The sequence below is a fragment of the Triturus cristatus genome, chromosome 4_2 (genome assembly GCF_964204655.1).
Source record: "Triturus cristatus chromosome 4_2, aTriCri1.1, whole genome shotgun sequence".
Classification (NCBI taxonomy): domain Eukaryota; kingdom Metazoa; phylum Chordata; class Amphibia; order Caudata; family Salamandridae; genus Triturus; species Triturus cristatus.
The window spans coordinates 409,244,233-409,261,180 of NC_140586.1; the positions used below are offsets into that span (position 1 = coordinate 409,244,233).

Here is a 16,948-nt window from a genome sequence, read left to right on the forward strand (position 1 = left end):
TCTCCTGGGGGCACTCCCTGAGTAGTCTCTGACCCACTACGGGGCAGTGCTGGTGCAGTGGAGGTGTAGAGTCTCTCTTCCTGCATCCAACTTTACTTCTTATCTGTGGAGAGGTCTCTCTCTCTCTGGCTCATGCCGGTGCTGTCTGGCTCTCTGGTGCAGCCTTCTGCCCACCTCTGACGTCATGCGCTTGGTCCTCTTCATGGGCGCCCTCTTCTGAAACTTGGCGGGCCTGTTTTATTGCTTGCGGTGGCGTCAGACAGCCTCAGTGGGTTGCGCACACAGCACAAATTCTCCTTGCGCCTTTATGGGGCCTGGCAGCTTTCGGTCCTCTTGTCTTCACTGGACTCTTGGCAGCTTCCTTAGCTGGGCAGCTTTGAGCTTTCTTGAGGCTCTTTCACTGGGGTATACAGTCTGTTGTTGCAGTAGAGGAGATGAGAAGCTGTGCTCTTCCGTTTGTGCTGGGGCAAAGTTGGCTGCAATATAGATTCTTGTTGGAGCCTTAGGCCTCCTTCACAGTTCAGGCTCATTGTTGGGCAATGAGACCCACTAGCACCACCTGTTCTGTCGAGGCATGAGGTTGGATCCTCCCACCAGGATCAATTTTCTTTCTGCTGATTTTACAGCTGTGGGCAGCTTGACGGTCCAGCAGGGCGTCTTTAGGTTACCTCTGTCTAGGCTACTTAACTGTTCTGTGCTATGCTGCAAGGCTTGAATCCATGCAAATTGCAGCATGTCAGTTACCTTATTATCACCCGGGTGGGCCGCCTAATTTTCCAGTCATGTTGCGGTGAAGTAGGTGACCGCTAGGTGGTGATTTGGACACCACCATAATGGGCACCACAGAGGCTTGGCAGCATGAAGTGCAGGGCCCCTTCACCGGTAGGTAGTTACATGCGGTGCCGGCCAACCGCCCGAGGATGCCGCAACACCTTTGCTCATTCCTGTCTGTCTTTATGTAGCCTGGGGCATTTGTGGCAAGAAGGGCAGGTGCACCCTTCCTAACCTTTGCTTCAGTTATGTTTTCCCTGGTGCAGCCTTAAGCCAGTTGCTTGTTCTGCTTTGCTTACGACAGTGCTCCTGTACTGCAGCAGATATGTGGGTCTGGTCACCTTTGTTGCTGGCCCCTGGCAACATGTGGTGTCATTAGAGGACATCCTGTGGGTGGGCAGCCTGCTTTCTCTAGTGTGGCACTCTGTACACTGCCCGCATTTCTCCTCTCTTGTTCTGAGGAACAGGGGGCTTTTGGAAATACTGGATGTGTAGCAGCATCATTAGGGCTTTTGGCATGGCATTGGACATGCTGTTGCAGGGTAGGCCTCATGCAATAACAGCTCATGCATGCCTCGTTGGGAGCTGTCTTTGCTCAGGTGCAGTTCCACTAATCCTCGCTGTAAGGCACTGCAGTAATTTCTTTCAGGCCAGGCTACAGCAGATCTCTTCCACTAGGGGCTGTGGGCCTCCCTGCAGGCTCCTCTGCATGTGCTGCTCTGGAGAGGTCATGGGATGTATCGCAGGCTCGATACACATGCGAGACTGACTGTATGTATGTGCTTTAAGCAGATATAGCCTCGAGCTGTTTGATTTTTTGGGGGATTTATTTTTATCGCCGGGTGCAGTTTGGTACTGTGGCCACCAGACAGCACTGTAGGTACTCTTCTCCGGCTGCGGCAGTTCTCTTACTGATGCGAGCAGTGCTGCAGAGCTGTGCGCTTCTCCTCTCACCTGTGGACACTTTCAGCAGTCACACTGGCGCTCTGGGCGGCAACACAGTTTAGCTTTCCTTGTTTCAGCGACATCAGTTTTGTCAGGCCCACCTCTGCAGATCCGTGGCGCTGGGTGCAGAAGAGCTGAGGTGCCATGTTGCTGGTAGTGCAAGGTGAGCGCTGTGGCCGACCCTGGTTCAGCGGGCACTTTGGTAGGTGCGGGTGCCTCACACTATGAGGGTGTGGACTTGGTTTCTCTCCCCCTTATGCCAGGAGGGTGTCCTCTTGGACTGTTGGAAGGAGACCTGCCAGACATAGCACCACTTGCCTGGCCACTGTACCTCTTCCGGTGTTCAGCAGGCAAGCATGGCGGGGCTTTTGCTCTCCCGTTGCTGGGGTAGACGGTAGCACGTAGGGGTCGCTTATCAATGCGTCGTCAGGTAGGGGCTTGATTTGGCGTGGACCTGGGCAGTACGTGAGGGTCAGTGTGCGGTCCTCCTCAGCAATTAGCCAACAGATGTCATAGCTTCACTGTCCTGTTAGCCAACCGCACCCCATTGCTAGATAGGCAGACAGCAGCAGCAGTTGTAGCGAGGTGTTAGAGTCGTCCAGCTTCCGTTTTCTCTCCCCCACCAAGACCTACTCCTCCTTCCATCTTCAATGCGACGCCGCTTCCATACTTTCAGAGTGGGGTAAGGGCTGCAGTGTCAGTGCTGATCCCAATCTCCTCCTCAATCTCAGAAAACTGGGAGGCGACACAGCATGGGGTCAGACCCCCTCACTGCCAATGTGGTGTTGTGGGCCCTAGGCCTATATACTAACAAATAATGCATACAGACATAGTGGGTATTCTTAGTAATTGGCCACGCGCACGTGCACTCAGGCTCTTTTATTGGCAGGGCCACCTCACCAGTGATGCCTGTGTCGGGTGGGTGTATGGGCCAGCCCTCATTGGAGTGGCTGGTAAAACACTAGACTGCGTACAGCAGGACAGAACAGCACATAGATTAAAAAAGGGTGCATACAAAATGATATGGGTGGACTAGATAAACAAAAATAGTGTGTTCATCTGAAAGGGGGAGTTGGCTTAGACAGCAAGAAACATTTACAGAAGCAATGACCGCCAGTACACATTTCCAATGATGTCCAATCTAGCGTCTGACCTTACAAGGTTATTTAAATTCACTGATCCATTCATAGTATGCGCACAACGTGACATTCACTCCCAGCCATTTCCTTTAATTTCCACCCCGCTATGCCCAAGAACTCTCAGAAACAGAGCATATTGTCCAGGGCGTAGCCCTTTTAATCACATCAAACCAGGTAATTCATCTCAGACCAATATGAGAAACCATCCTGTTTGGATATATAAAATTATTCACAACATCATGCTTTAGCCGCATTAACCTGTCACAGGCATTAACTAAATTAGGCACGACATTACTCTTGCATTTCAGTTTGGCCGTACACTTTAGCGGCAACAACATGTCAAAAGCAGTAAGAAAAATTATGCACAACATTACACCTGCAGTTGAGCTTGGCCGCAGTGAACTTGGCCGACTCGGCCCGCCAAGCTCCCCACTCAGTTGCGCACATTGAGCCGGCACGCCCCAACGCGCTACAGCAAACAGTTGCATTACTTGCAATCCAGGGCACAGCATAGCGCACTGGCCCTCCGGGGGTACCTGATCACAGGCAGCCTCCCCAAGATTCATCTCAGTCCATAAGTGGCGGGTTAGGGCAGTAGAGTCGAGGACCACCGGCAGGCCGGTCCCCCTTCCCCGCCAACCTCCTGCACCCATGGATCCTACCCCCTCCAGGGGTCAATCCATTTGCTGAACTTCCATTGTTGTGCCTTCCGCTTTGTTGTTAACTGTCAGTGCTCCGCGCTCTGCCGACACCTCGCTCTTCTGCTGGTGGGTGGTCAACAACGCGCCTCTGCAGCTTTCTGGAGGTCTGAGGGGACAAAGAGGAGGAATACTCCAGGGCGCAGCCTTAAATAACTCGTCCAGGAATTCCTGCGCACCCTAATGACATCACCACCCCTCCTCGTTAATTCCACCCCCTTCTTAGCCTGGAGGAGGCTCCGTCTAGTGGCGCAACTAAGGGCGTCCCTACTCTAGACGTGGGGGCGACGGTTCAGGACAGTGCCAAATTTTGCTGAAAGGTCAGTGCAGCACTATGACATGCACCCACAGTTCCCTGGGATACATCATGCAAATAGCCATGGTCGCTCTATGAAGCCAGATCACATGTGATTTTCTCAGGATTGTGCTTGTGAAAAAGGTGCAATGTAATGTAAAGAGAAATTGTAAGGCGCACTGTCACAGACAATTTGACGCCATGGCTTTTGAAAGTGATTTTGAATGTCTGCCTTCCAGTGAAAATAATGAAGAGGAGAGGCATTTCCAGAGCAATAGTGCTGGAAGCGAAAATGAACAACATAACGATGCCACATAGGAGACTTGTGGTGGTAGGGTGGGGCTGGTTTTGTGAGACAACAATCCGGCTTTGGAAAGGAGCTAAAGCCGGTTTGAGTGATAGGAGGGGTACCGGACAGTTTGATTTCCTTAAAGACAATTGTGAGGAATCTGTAAGGTTGGGCGGACACTCTTATCTGATCACTGAAAGGACTGTTGACCCAAAACAATTTTGTGGGTCGCACATTTGAGGTTAAATAAGGGTGGCTGTTATATGACGTCATTTCTGGAGCAGATCTAAGTGTGGCGTGACTCAAGGACTTTCAGCTTTAGGATAGCTTTCAGATACTGTGCACTGCAAATTAAATGTCTGTGCATAGAACACAAAGGCAGTAATAGACATAGGTACATTTTCACGCAGATCTCATCAAAATGGACATCCATGTTCAGCTGAATACACAAATGTTACAGGTTCTCTTCTCAAATACCAGAATGTTGGGGGTACATTGCACCAAGACATGCAAAGTGCAAGGGTCGAAGCAAAATGGCTTTTTGTCATTGTAGTATTTCCAGGTCTTCTAATGAAAAGAAAATGTATACGCCTTTTGTGATTGATCACCAACTAGTGGTGTTAACATTAAGTTGTTCCTAAACTTCGCTTTATAGTAAGTGCTGACTGCACTATGTACATGGGAGACGCTTGCGGAAGTGTTTTTTTGCATGGAAAATAGTCATTGCAACTTCCGGGAAGGACTGAGAAATTGGCTGTTTAATGACACTGCTGGTTACTTCCTTTGATTGACTTTTCTGTAAGCTACACACACAGGTCATTGGTTACTGTGATTTGTTGATTGACTTTTCTGTAAGCTACATACACAGGTCATTGGTTACTGTGATTTGTGCAATACCTTACATGACAACCTAATTTTGGATCCTGGTGACTGAAGTTGCTTTATGCAAGTAGCTGATGCTTTATGAAAAATTCACAAATAACCAGGAAATTGCTAGTCGGTGACACAATGGCAAGAGGGCTGCATTTGAACAGTTTACTGCATGACTTTTGCAAAGCAGGGTTTTTAATGTATTAGTTCCAGGCGCAGGTATGCTTTGGAAAGAAAAGGGTTGGCAAATTATGAAACAGTGTACATGGAATGGTGTCACAGAAATCAAATTGTAGCAATGTATAGCTGATACTACAGACAAGAACAAAAAGGCAATCTGATTGCTGACTAAATGACCATCACCAGTGACGTTGTGCTATCCACATCACTCTGAACCCACAACAGGCAGTGAGTTGGTAGCCAAGGAAAAGGCTTGCAAACACTTTCCATTAGTAATTAATTCACTGCATGCTTTGGGATGAAATTACAGAAAAGTGGACACATGTCAAGCTGTGATATCCAATTAGAGTCACAGTAGAACTTTAAGTACTGGTTGGTTTGTGTTGTTCCATAATGACTCCAGTGTGAAAGCTGTCTTAACGTTAGACAGCATGGTGCATTGTTATTGCTTATATTCATGATGGTCGTGACTCATTTTCAGGCTGCATTCTAACGATAGCCATTTGTACGCTGTGAATAAGATTTGCCAAGTATTCCAGTGGGTTACTGAGCCCACGGTGCATTTCACGAACTAAAGACCTTTCCACCACCATGAGTTGGAGTTGCAGGTGCTAAACAAATGGAAATCCATGGTATGCAAACTGGGGCAGCTGAATTCAGTGACAAAAGGCTATCTCTGCAGGCAGCCCAGTAACCAATTGAGATATCTCACTTGCTTATATACCTACATATGTACACTATGTAATGCAGAACACCTACACTGGTAATTAGTCTCGAACATAATCCGCCATTTCAAACATAAACTGTTCATAAATTTAGAAATGTCTATGAAGTATTTTTAGAAAAGTAGTGATAATATCAAATACACATGGGCCAGAAGGTACAGGAGCAGAATAGTCAGTGCCATCCACCAGTAGCCAGTCTCCACTTGAACCCAAGTTACCATGTGGGCATTCAGTTCACGCCCTCCAGGTACTTGACTGACTTACTCAACATCCTCTAGTTTCCTAATTGGCATGAAGTCACTGAGGCTTCCTTAACAAGGGACATAAACTGCATGCAGCAGTTCAGGTAATAAAACCTAGAAGCAGCATGCTGGCATGGATTCCACTCATAGTCAATCTCCACTACAGTCCAGGTCTACTGGCTCTGTCCAGGCCCTCCAGCCTTCCACTGATCACACCTTTTCCCGTTCTTAGACTGCACCACAGCTATAACTATCTAGACTTCTACCATCCACAGTTCATTCCAGTCCACACTACTCCATCATACATGCGGTGCCTGACTCTGAATAACCCATTATCAGACTTTCTTTGTTACTCACCCAATAAGCTCCTCCAGCTCCCATGTGCCTGTTTTTTCAATCCTACAAATGCCAACTGCTAAAGCAGCCTATTGCCACTCACATAGGCCTAAAAGGCACCTCCAATTCTCCTGTATCCTAATTCCTCTACACAAAGCTCCGCCAAGACTTGGCCTCTTCTCCCAATCTCCTCTCTCCATCCAATTGTGGTCCAGCACGATATCTTCTAAAACATCAATCCTTTCACCAAGATACCCATTTCTGCTTGAGGAAAACTAGCCTATTGGCAGATGGTCAACTATTCAGTTGGCTGAGCTTCCAGTGGTAAAAACCCTGTATTTCTCCCAATCTAAATGAGATGGAGGAAACCGTGAGGTTGGGGGCAGAGCATGCAAAGTTTTTGCAGATGTCCCACATCTGCATACCTTGAAGTGCCTTCCTTAGATTCTTAGTCTCAACCGTATTTCACAGCACACACTGATATACTGTAACCGGTGCATGAGTCCACTCCTATATCAGTGCTCAACATCTGTGCTGCATTTACTCACATACTGTAGATTACTCACCGGGGGGTTTAAATCTCATTGTAGGTACACTTCTGTTTCCATGGACCAAGCAACGCAGTTCTGAACAGTTAGACATCATAGTCCTGTAGTAGTCTGATAATGTCACGTTCACCCCCAATCAACATGATTTGAAATTTTTCACATTTTCCTCATCTTATTTTAACTATGGCAAACACTTTCAACACAAAGCTACAATCAACCAAATTTGTATATGATTTGGCAGCTTGGAAACCCTCAGGTGTCTCTCTAATATTAGGCAGGGCCAAGTTAGTCCTGATCGGTTTGAAAATAGGTCAGCTCAGCAAAGGGCCCTTGTTAGAAATTGGGTTATTGGTTGATGGAAGTGGAAACTGTTCTCAAGCAACAACCACAATCCCTGTCAGGGTGAACCCAAAAAGTCACCAAATTAACCTATGCTTAACCCTAAGGTAGCTTGGCATAAAACCAGTCAGGCTTAACTTAGAGGCACTGCGATAAGTATTTATGCAACACACAAACAGTAATAATGTGAAAACACAGCACAAGAACAAATCCAAACTAACTTATACAACTAGAGTAAATATTAATAAATAACATTATACCCGATTGACAAAAATCCAATCCGTAGCCGGAGATATCAAAATTCAAAGATTTAGATAGATATAGTGGCTAAAAACACACATTGCCACTTGCAGTCATCTGATTGTGCTAGACTTGGGAAAATCACAAGTCCAGGACAACCACAATGGAGAATGAGCTGGACGCAGGGATTAGGTTAGTCCACTGAAAAAGATACCTCCTCAAAGTCTGGCACGAGGAGTTCAGTTTGTGATGGGTGAGGTCACAAGGAGCATGGAGAGGGATGCAGATGATCATCGCTGTTGTGCGAAGAACAGGCCTGCCAGTGCGGAGGTTCATTGCTTTAGCGCAAAGATCAGGCTGGGCATCGCAGTTGGTTTGCAAAAAATAATTAGTCCTTTCGGTTGATTACAAAATATGGGTATAATTTAAAAAAGTAAAACCATTGAAGTTCATGAGGTATACTGGACAAGGCAACAATAACTCACTCCTCACTGGTCTGTCCATAGCCTCATATAAGATGCAGCAGATCACAATTGACATTTTCTTTGGGTCACTGGTGACTTCACCATTGAAAATACCACTATGCGTTCTTCAAATTACTGACCCTCTCTGCATGTGAGCTTCTTGCTAATAAAGAGGCTCAAGCCTGAAGCAGGTCTGATTTATTGGTGTGTGCATAATTTGCATGTGAGCAGTCTGTTCCTGCAGAAATATGATTCTTTAAAATATTCCTTTCCTCCACAAGGCTATAAATGAAATATTACTTGGCAGAAGCAGTTATTGATTTCTCAATTTCTAAATGTATATAATTTGCGATGAAACTAACACTTTCAATAGTTATGTAGTTAGATTATGTTTCCTAGGGGACTTATTTAGACATTGGCTGGCTGTACTCAGTTCCACCATGAGATCAGATGTACTTTGCTGCCATAGTGGTTAAAAGATTGAAATTTGTCGAGGTCTAAAGAGATGGGGTAGATCTCTGTGCCCTCAGAGATTCTGCTGATATTCTGGCGTCTCTGAAGGAACTCAAGCTTTGCTGTGTAGTCACTGTGTTCGATGATGCTGCCCAGCAATTGTTTTGTTTTTCAAAACATAAACTCGCAAAGCTGAAGTTTATTTGTGAAAAATTGAAAAATCTATGTTTCTGGCATACTGGGAACCCAATTTACAAAGGTAAACTTAGATCTGAAGTCTAAGTTTAGACTTGAACTCTACGTTTACACCAGAAGACTAAGTTTGAACCTGAAGTCTATGTTTAGACCTGAAGTCTAAGTTTGGACCTGCAGTCTAACTTTAAACCTGAAATCTTCAGAGGCCTGATTCACAAAGGTAAACTTGGACCTGAAGTCTAAGTTTAGACTTTTGATCTAAAGTAAACTTAGGCCTGAATTCTAAGTTTAGACCTGAAGTGTAAAGTTAGACTTGAAGTCTAGGTGTAGACTTCAGGGTTTAAGTAAGACTTCAGGCCTAAAGTAAACTTAGACCTGAAGTCTAAGTTCAGACCTGAAGTCTAAGGTTGGACCTGGAGTCTAACTTTAAAATGCAGCTTTAAACTTAGACTTCAGGTCGAATCTTAGACTTCAGGGCTAAACTTAGACTCCTGGTCTAAGCTTAAATGTCTGGTCTCGGTTTACCTTTGTGAACCAGGCCCTGGGAGTCTACTCCCAGTGTGTGGGAATAATTTATGCTATTTTCTGATTGGGACTCACAGGCGTTCCCTGGAGGGATGGAACAGGGAAAAATTATGTTGAAACAGCCATCTATATTGACCGATGGCCCAATGTCATTCAGAGGAGCAGTCAAATATTTCTGCAAGCAGTGCTAGTGGAAGCTCCAGCACCAGAAATATGCATCAATATAAGCACATAATTGCCCAATATAGTGCATTGTTGAAATACACTGAAATTGTACCTCGCATTTTGAAGACTTCCCCGGTTCTTAAAGGAGGTAGAGGAAATCTTTCTCTTGTGCCAGAGTTCACATTGCATTGAAGCGGTTTACCAGAGTTGAACTGGAATCCTGCCCAATTATCCCTTGCCTGCAATTGTGTTTTTTATGTTGCTGTGTAGCTCTAAGGAAGTAGGAGGATGCTCCCTTTATTTTCCACATCTTTGTGCATGGACAAAAAGAAAGAACATACATTGTGTAGCACTCAAGGGACCTGTTATGTGCTCTAGATCATTTGATGACTAGCCATAAAAGCCAGAAGCGTGGGCATTGTCTAGTGTCATTCAGCTGGCAATAGGAATTACAAAACCTTAAGTACAGAACTCTTTTAAAAAGTACATTCACTCAACTCATTCATCATGAGTGAGCATACACAAGTAAAAAATTGCAACTTCATCACAGAAACTCAGCAGGGGTCAATCAAGGTAACTACATCCCTACCACCCTTACAAGCTCTTGTAATCTGTGGTACAATGAGGTCCTTTATTCAAAAACTTGGTGTCATGTAGATGCGTATTTATTACTTGTAATCCCACACTTTTTGTGTTGAATGTTTTATACTTCAATTTAAAAATGCAGAATAAGCTAATAGAAAATGTGTACCCTTTGATTTTTAGGGTGTTTTCCATATTGAAACCATTGCATCCAAATTGGTTTAGTTATGTTTATTCCACCAAGTACTGTGTTTACCCAGTTTACCTTTATCATTTTTCTAAGATGTTTTGCATGTGTACCTAATCCAGTTTTCACTTTTAGTAGCTTTCTTAGAATTTTTGATTATTTAATTTCTGAGGGGTCTATTTACTGTACTCTCACACAGCACAGCAGCCAAAACCACTCCGCTGCATGACAAGGAGAGAGCAGGATGGCATGCTCCTCCCCTCTCCCTAGTACTGGCACATAATCAGATGGCAGAGTGCCACGCATACACCTTTGCAACATAGTGAAAGGGTGTCTGCGTGAATCTAGCATAGGTGTTGTACTGTAAGGATACTCTTCCAGTACAAGATACTTTACTTAAAATAACTTTAAAACTTTTCCCAGTTTGTAAGTGTGCTGTACAGTACATTCTTTTTTTACACAAAACCCTGCCTAATTTTTGTAGTAGAAGGGGTTTGTGTAAAAAAACATGGGTAGTTGCATTGGAACGCCCATGCACCACCCATGGAATGCCCTCTAGCACTAAGTAATGCGCTGCTTTAAGTAACTTTCAAGTGAGTTTCCAGCTCCAACAAGTTTTGCACTCAAACATAAATGGGAAAAAAGATTTTGTGTTGATTTGTGTCACTTTTGTGACACAAACACGGCTCAAAATCTCAGTAAATATAGGTGGTCATTTGGGGGTGCCAACAAACATTGCCTCACTTGGCATCACCACGCGCTAAAGCTGGCCCTGCCCGACTCGCTTATAATGGGATCCAAAGAAAGAAAGTTCAGATTGTTAATGTGTTGACTTTTTCAGTTAAAACTCTTTGATGAAATAATGTGCCAAATGCAGTGTACGTAATTATTATTATAAAACAAAATCTCACTGCATGCTGTTAATTGCGTGCTTTCTATTTCTGATCCGTCTTTAATCACTGCACAAATTGGGGGCTTTTTTCGCAAATGCTATTCCCTTGTTTGGAAAATTTCCAATTAAAACAACCTTTGGATGATTCTTGCTTTTGAACTCATGAATATACATGATGAACAATCAATTCAAGTGAACTTGAAAGATACAGAGTTTTACCCATAGGGTTACGTTGCTGCAGGCAATGATCATGGAAACAAAATTAATTTACAGATCAGTTGATAATCTACATTATCCTTACAAAGAGCTGCATCCAGTGAAAGACAAATATTGCTCTTTAAGTGCGAGTCACAATTTTACAGTTAAAGTGCAATGAGCCAGATGTATCAACATTACATTTTACGAGTCTATAATAGCATATTTTACCGATTTGCTATTATAGACTTGCAAAATGCAAAGTATGTAGGAATCTGCTAATATTTTGTGATTCCTACACATTTCTTATTTGCGACTCTCAAATAAGGAATGGCTTCCCATTACTTTCTATGGGCCAAGAGGCCCATAGGAATGAATAGGAATTGCGTGCGCAATTTGCGAGTACCCAATAGGTACCCGCAAATTGCGCATGCAATTTCAAGGGAGCATGGGTTCCTGAAGGACACCCTGTTGCACCCCTGAAATGTGCATGTGTGCACATGTGGCGCACATACATGCCCTAAGGGCATATATGTGTGCCACATGGCACTTTGAAAAATGCTGAAAAAGTGAATTTTTCAAGGTAATCGATAATTACCACCAATTGAAGTTGGTGGTAATTTGCGATTCCTTACAGCAATGCTGGAATAGCATTTAGGGAATTGCAAATTGCGATTCTCTAAATGCTTGTGCAAAATAGGGAATCACAAATTTTGCGATTCCTTATTTAGCAAGTAGGTTTTTCTTTCCTACATTGCACACAGCTAAATTGTGATCGCAAACGCTGAAAGTCACAGAATTTCAGCGGTTGCGATCGCAATTTAGCCTGATATATCTGGCCCAATGTCTCCAGTGCTCTTTAGGCTGTTTATATTTTTTTGATTCTAAATTTTTATGAGGTATGTTTTGGGACTTTCCTCTGTTCCTGTTGTGCATGAATGCATTGTTAACGTGCTAAGTGAGTGTTTTTCTTTTATTGCAGTCTGTGAGAAATTGGGTCAATGGTTGACTGGTTGACTGGGGTGTGAGCCCTGGTCTAGCAGCAACCACAATCCTTGTCAGAGTAAGGCACAAGCAAACCTCAAAAATATCCTGTGCTCAACCTCTGTTGGCTTGGCATACAGCAGTCATGCTTAAATTAGAGAAAATGTGAAAAGTATTTTTGCAGCACTTTGTTTATCAAAAAGGAGAACAACTACAAGTATTAAGAAAGTAAAAACACCACACGAACAGGATCCCACACCAAGTTAAAAAATAGAGCAATAATAATAAATAGAACAAGACCGAAACAACAAAAATCCAATCCGTAGAACTAATTTTTTTTAAATATAGTGAAAATAGTGCCAAAAAGAACAAAGCACCAATTTGGGATGTCTTGTTACGCTGGACTGGGTCAAAATCACAAGTTCAGGCCGACCGTGATGGGGCACACATTGGCTACAGTGCCAAAATTAGTCCCAGTGAAGGTTTCCCTTCCCAAGGCAGCGTCAAAAGTCCCATTCGCATTGGAGAGGGCTGTGAGGAGCAAGGAGAAATTTGTGGGAGGCTGTAAGTGTAGCGCAAACTGCAGGTCAAGCCTCGTAAACATCCGGGCTGGAGATTCGCATTGATGGTCCCCCCACAAGCGGTTGATGCTGAAGTGCAAAGAGTCAGGCTGGCAGAGCTTCGCATATAATCATGGTGTGAATGGCAAGGTCTCAGTGCTATCTGGCCCACTTGTTGTCATGAAGAGCCCAAAAGTATTATTTCAACTCACTGAGCCACAGCAAGGATCCATGATCTGACGGGCACCACTTGGGGGTCAGGAGCTTGCTGCAGCTTGGTCCAGGGGCTGGTCTTGGATGTTGGGGAGCCATTTATGTCCATGAGGCTCAGATCAAGAGGCCAGCAGACTTGGTCTTGGAATCACTCTGCTGCCCTGGGTTCAAAATGAAGTTGCAGGTCCAGTACTTCCTTCTCATGCAAGAGGGCAGAAGGCCAGCACAGCAGGGAAGCAGTTCTTTCAGGACAGCAGGCTAGCAGAGTGTTAGTCCTTGTAACCGCACATCAGTCTTTCTTCCTGGCAGAGTTTACACAGGCCCAGAAGTGTACTGAAGTGGTGGTGTCTGAGTTCCAGTATTGTAAACAATTGTGCTATTGAATTGGGGAGAAGCTACTAGAGGCATACTGTTGAAGTGCACAGATGCCCCGCCATCTTGGCCCTGGTTCTAAACTAACTACAGGGGGTATGCTGCATTTTGTGTGGAGATGGAGACAGGACACAGCCTATTCAAGTGTAAGTGGGGCTGGACCTAGCTCCTCCCAACCATCCTGCCTGTGATGGCCCATCTAGTCACACCTAAGCTCTCCATTGTGTGTGGCTGTCTAGGAGGAATACACAAAGTCCAGCTGTCAGCTACATCAAGTCATGTGCCCCAGAGACAGGCTGCAAGCACCAAATGGCAAGAAAATACCAACTTTTTAAAAGTGACATTTTCAGAATTGCAATTTACAATCAGGTAATTCCAATGTTTTCCTATGGGAGAGGTAGGCCTTGAAGCATAGGAAAATGAATTGAAGAGGTTTTCAATTCCAGGACATGTAAATCTTAAACGTATATGTCCAACTTTTTAAATACTTTCACCCTGCCCTTAGCGCTAGTTAGAGCCTACATTAGGAGTGATTTATATGTATTCAAAAGGACGGTTTGGGCCTAGTAAAAGGTTTAGTTTACCAGGTCGAAGTGACAGTTTAAAACTGCGCAGACACAGTCTGCAATGGCACAATCAGTGCTGCAGACCCACTAGTCACACTAGTCAAAAATGCAACACAAACTGAAATCTGGGAATAAATATCTGTACTGCTACTCCATCAAAATGATTCATTGATCAAAATACAAATTTCATAAATTTTTTATTTAAAATTATCCATTTGTATTCTTCCACTCTTCTGAACTCAAAATATAATCCCTTATGGTGTCATTGATAAAACCTTCAAATCAAACATTATACAAAAACAATACAAAACATCACAAAAAAGTAATTCTAAATTGACATAAAACTCCTATTTTTCCATTAGATATAGAATATGGGATGTGCTCTACATATTATACACAATCACAGTAATGGATAGTCTCTTGAGTCTGTACATGTGCAAGAGGTATGATTACTTTCTTCAGTATTAATGATGTATACAGAGTACTTAATACCTAGATGTTATACTTCAAGAGACTTCTTTGGAAGGGTGTCGATGTGTTTCAGCCTTCAACTTTAGGCCTTCTCAGGACAAATGAAAGAAGGACACAACTAATTTACTCAAAAGACCTAACCAAATGTCACATTTATAGGCCTCGTGTATCAAACAACCCCAACATAAAATGAACCACTTAGGTGTATCATTAATACCAGCAATGTTTTGTTTGTGCTCTCACAATGATGAAATATGCAAAAAACAAAAATAAATATAGACATGAGGCAGTGGTCCATCTTTACCCAAGGTGAAAAGTACAACAAATAATAGATAGTAAAAGAACTCCAAACGTTCGCAATTAATCAAACATCGAATACAACTAGTGACTACACCACTTACAATCCCAATTTAAAAATAGTGATTTATAATCGAACTTACATCGGAGCGAAAGAAAAAGATCATACAGCCTGACCAGCAGGTGGCCCCTAATCCAAAAATCCTGGGACCAATATGTGTGTCCCTTACTTCTGGTTGGGTTCCTAAATGTAAAAAATATATACCAACGTAAGGCCAATATAAACCTAGATCTCAACTCCCACACAATAGTCCACTGTACATACTGGGACACTACTTATCATCTCCTCCAGTACGAGATGGGACACTACTTGTCATCTTCTCTGATGGATGGAGGGTAACTATTAAAATTCCCACCTAGATCAACACAGCGCCGTATTATTATGTGGATATGGAGTTCTCCTCTATGATACATCTGCAAGGCTGTCCAAGGCCCGTCAAACCGTATGAAGGACCTGTATGATGTACTTCTGCTGGGCCAAATATAGCCAACATGAGCTGTATAATTACATAAAGCTAACCAAAACCTATCATGCCACGATCATAAATACAGGCATCTGGTGACTATAGAAGTTAAAAAGTGCCCAACGGGGCCGCACCCTCACTCATATTCCAAGTAACCAGGTCTTATACATGACACTAAAACCCGAACGGAATACCTAGAGCTATTCCAGGAGACAGATTTGCAAACCCAATTTACTGGGTCAAACCAAGGCCTGGCAAAGCACATTGGTGTTCGCACCTCGGCAGGCTCCACACTGGTGCCTCACCGATCAAGAAAATTGCTTAATGGGCTCTAGAAATGAGAACGGGTAAGCGGCATGTGAATCCATCGCCCATCGTAGGCGCTGCTATTTCACCTCCCCATCTGAACACAGATACGCAGCGTGTGTGCGTCGCCTTAAGTTAAAAGCGTGCCGGCTAAAAAAGGTTGAAAGGGGAACGATGTCCATCGTGCCGAGCGCATGCATCATCAAAAGTGTAGACCGCATGTGTCGCTGGGACACATACAACCAACGATTGGCTACCACAGATCCTGTGATGCGGGTAAATGATCGACCGTGGCGTCACTTAGAAAGGCGGCCGCCATCTTAGAGTAGGAGCAAAAAAGGAATACTGGCCCACAGCAAAAACTATAAAGACCCCGAAGTGAAGTACCTGAGTGAGGTAAAAACAATAAACAATATGGTGAAAAATACAATAAGCATCTACTGTTAAACACATAAAGACCCCTTTAACAAAGAGTGAGGAGCAGACCCACTAGTAGCATTTAATTTACAGGCCCTGGGCACAAGTAGTGCCTCTTTATTTGGGACTTACAAGTACATAAAATATGCCAATTTGTAATAAGCCAATCTAACGTACTTTAAGGATTTGAGTGATTGACAAGCACCTTAGCACTGGTTAACATTGGTAAAGTGTACTGAGTCCTAGGCCAGCAAAAGCGAAGTCAGAAACACACGAGTTCCAGAAACCAAAAGTTAAGGGGGAACACCACTCCACGGATTCCAGGTCTAATACAGACCTTCCAATAATAAACAATATTTTTTACCTCTGTTGCGTGTGATGAAAATGATAAAATGGCAGATTTCTCTGTACGATATGAATTCAGCGTTACCATGGCAGCCTCCTACACAATGAGAGGGCTTTTATACCAAGGAAGCAATTATTAGAAAGTGAAATTGCACTTACAACCTAACTGAAAATTGGCACACAATGCTACGAATACATTTACATTGAAGAACAGCAGCAGATAATAGTGACATTTCATAACTGTGAATGTAAAGTCTGTGGTGAACGTCTTCAGCACACTGTCTTTCTCGCGTTCCTCATCTTAGCCCAGTCCGGGTTTACATTTCCATGCAGTTTATTTATTCAACTTCTCAAGTGCTTGTTCGGGTTTTATCATGCATGCTCATTTTACACAGGTGAGCCCATGTTTTGTGACCAGAAGTCAATATTCGACTATAATTTTGGCATTTATAGTGCAATTGTGGAATAGAAGGTTCAGCTAGATGACATCGACGTCAATAGGAATACTTTCCACACTGGAAGCCTTGGCATGTACGTGGATAGCAGTGGAAGCTGCCATGATCTGATGACCACCCTTCTGCATGCAGCATTAAGTCATGTGTGTGCACGTTAATAGCA

At 43.8% G+C, this 16,948-nt stretch overlaps 1 protein-coding gene across 2 annotated transcripts in view; it reads right to left on the bottom strand.

Moving 5' to 3' along the window:
- Positions 1 to 16,948, bottom strand: part of PLPPR5 (phospholipid phosphatase related 5) — a 1,037,368-nt gene that overhangs the window by 261,229 nt on the left and 759,191 nt on the right. The window lies entirely within an intron of this gene.